General features: G+C 33.2%; 1 non-coding gene across 1 annotated transcript; it reads right to left on the bottom strand.

Annotated features, from left to right (window-relative positions):
- Positions 1-1286: 1286 nt before the first annotated feature.
- TRNAN-GUU lies at positions 1287-1360 on the bottom strand. Its single transcript has one exon. It is a non-coding gene; the product is annotated as a tRNA-Asn (tRNA).
- Positions 1361-3217: the final 1857 nt, after the last annotated feature.

The raw sequence follows: 3217 nt of genomic DNA on the forward strand, positions 1-3217 counted from the left end.
TATATATTTTGTAAACTTGGATTTATATATGGAAATTTGTTTTTGATTTATGTAGAATTGTTTAGTTTTGTTTGTTTTAGATGATTTATTGTTTTTATTATTATAAATGTTAGTTTATTTGTACTTATATGGATGGATTGTATGAAGAAGAATGAATTGTTAGGATGTATGGATTGTATTTTTATGTGTGAATTTTATAAGTGTGATTGTTTGTATGTGATTGTTATATGATGTATGTGTGGATGTATGGATTGTGTTTTTATGTGTGGATTATGCGTGTGGATTATATATGATGCATATATGTCTGTGATGGTGTTGTATATTTGGAAATTATAAATATGACAGAGCAGTGAAAATAGATTGATGCTTGTAATTTTTTTTCCATAATATTGACGGAATATGGATTCCGTTGGTGATTATCGAAATTAATCATCGACGGAATTCTTTGTTTCTGTCGGTATTTTGATATATTACCGACGGAAAAACCATATTCCATAGGTAATTACCAACAAAACATGGTTTTTCCGTTGGTAATTACCGGCGGAATCAGAATGATTTCGCCGGTATTCTGGAAATCACAAACTTCTGCTTGTGAGAACTATTCTGGCAACGTTACCGACGGAAAAAGTATTCTGTCGGTAAAATATTAACGAGGGAATACTAAATTCCGTCGGAAATCTTGTTCCCGACAAATTATCCCTCGACATTGAGAATTTCATCGATATAATCATTTACTGACAGAATTTCGATGGATATTTTTATCGATATCCCTGATTTTTTTAGGGCTTGTTGTCCCAATTTTTTTCTTTAAATATTGCATGCCTCATATTTCAATTTCTTAATGTTCTTATCATTGAGTTTATATCAAATTTGAGGAAGTGTTTGAATAACTAAAATCATTTAATCTAAAAGAAAACATTTAAGTAAAAAATAAGCTTAAAATCATAAAAATAAAGGGGAGAGGTTGAAACGATTATATTAGTTTAAAGACTGACATTGTAGTTTATCAATTTTAAGACTTTGAGAGATCCAAAATGAAGTAATAATTTTTGGTGTCAAATATATTTCGAAGAGGAATTTTAAAATGAGATAATCAATACCTTGTAAAATAGGAAATAACGCTTGGAGGACTTGGACGAGGTATTTTATAATAAGACAAAAAATTTGAGTAAAGTAGAAAGATATTAAAAAATAACACCGCGTAAGTAGGCATTTTCAAATTTGATTTAAGTTGAGAGTAAAATAAAACATGTACCAATGTGGTTATAATGTGAAAACGCAAAAAACGCTAGAAGGAGGGCTTGAACCTCCGACCTTGTGGTTAACAGCCACACGCTCTAACCAACTGAGCTATTCCAGCTTGTTGATTACAAACTTAATTAACTTTTATTAAACAATTTCATTCATCACGCAATTAAAATGACTATTTAATGCTTAAATGTGAATTTAAGCATACTTGCTGCATATTTTTTTTTTGCTCATTATATATGAATTAAAAAAATATTGTTTCCAAAGTTAATTGAAATGTTAACAAGAAGTCACTCAGTGTTATTTTGTGTTATTTCAAATTTTACTTGGTATTTACCTCTAATGAATAATTTAAGGTTTAGTACTAACGATTTACCATCACTAAATAATCCCCTTCTCAAATACCTCCTAAGGTAAAAAAGCCTCTTGTACACTTGTCATTTACCAGGAATATAAAATAAAATAAAGAAAACAAATACAAATAAAAGTAAAATACTTTACAATTTGAGAGAACTTGACTTTAGATGCTCTTGTTATTTGGAATTGCCTCTTATTAGTTTAAAAATACAACAGTACTTCATCCTCAAACCCTCAAGAATTAGCCTTGAAAATCTCCTCAAAATCCCTTTTTCAAAGCTTTTATGTCGAAGCTAATTTCCATCTTTGAGTTAGTAGATCTCACCCATCAATTGATTGATATTGTTATTGGTGAAATTGTCTTCGGGTAAAAGTTGACCATGTTGACTAAGTTCGGATTGACTTGAGCTTTAGTGTCAATATTTGACACTATGTGAGAGAGAAGTTAAGTAGGTCCAAGGAGAACCAAATACTTGATTGGAAAGTCCTAACTAGAGGTTAGACAACGAAAAGTCCTAATGGGGTTAAGCAGTGGAAGACTTAGTTGGGAACTAGGCAATGGAAGTCCTAATGGGGTTAGACAGTCGAAGACCTAGTTGGGAAGTAGGCAAAGGAAGTCCTAATGAGGTTAGGTAGTGAAAGACCTAGTTGGGAACTAGACAATGGAAGTCCGAGCTGGGGCTTGGCAGTAGAACACCTAGTTGGGAACTAGGTAATAGAAGTCCTAGCAGAACTAGGCAATGGAAAATTTTAATTGGGTTAAAGGCTGACCAAACACTTGGGAAGTTGGAAAGGGAAAAGTTTAAGTGGGTCAAAGGTTAACGGGATACTTGGTGAAAAAGCTCTGCAGGTCAAGGTTGACTGGATTTTGGTCAATGGGAAGTCTTAATGAGTCACGAATGACCAAATGTTTGGCAAAGAAACTCTAAACTCAGATTCCAGGTGTTAGTGTTGGGCAATTGGGTAATTGATTGGCCCAAAGCAATCAATAATCAATTGAGAGCTTTTCACTAATCACAGTAGGCTTTAGAATCGATTGGTCAATTGATTGGGTGCCAATTGATTGAGGTAATCGATTAGCAAAGGTTTTTGCGAGAGCAAAGGAAGTGCTGGAATAAATTGGAACAATGGATTCAGACTTCACCAATCGATTGGGCCAATTGATTGCAGGCATTTTCGTGTGAGAATAGAAAGCTTTGTAATTAATTGGGGCAATCGATTGAGGCTATGCCAATCGACTAGGGTAATCGATTAGGCAACATTTTTACGAGAATGGAAAGCATTTGAATCAATTGGGGCAATCAATTAGACGCTTCCGAATCAATTGGCATGATTCACCAATCGATTAGCCGAGCAAAAAAAGAGTTATTCTGTATGTTTTGAATGGTTGAGCTGATATGACAATCAATTGGGAATGAGACCAATCAATTAGAAGGCATCAAAAGTACCCTAAAAAAGGGGTTTTCATGGACATTTGAAGAAGTCATTTCTTGAGAAGTTTGAAGCGAAGTGTTACTACATTTCTAACTAATCAAGAGGTATTTTCAAGCAATAAGTAAGTAATATTCACATAAAGTTGTTTGTCTTCATTATATTTGCTTTCATTTCTTGT

Source organism: Zingiber officinale, chromosome 9B (genome assembly GCF_018446385.1).
Source record: "Zingiber officinale cultivar Zhangliang chromosome 9B, Zo_v1.1, whole genome shotgun sequence".
In the NCBI taxonomy this organism is placed as follows: Eukaryota; Viridiplantae; Streptophyta; class Magnoliopsida; order Zingiberales; family Zingiberaceae; genus Zingiber; species Zingiber officinale.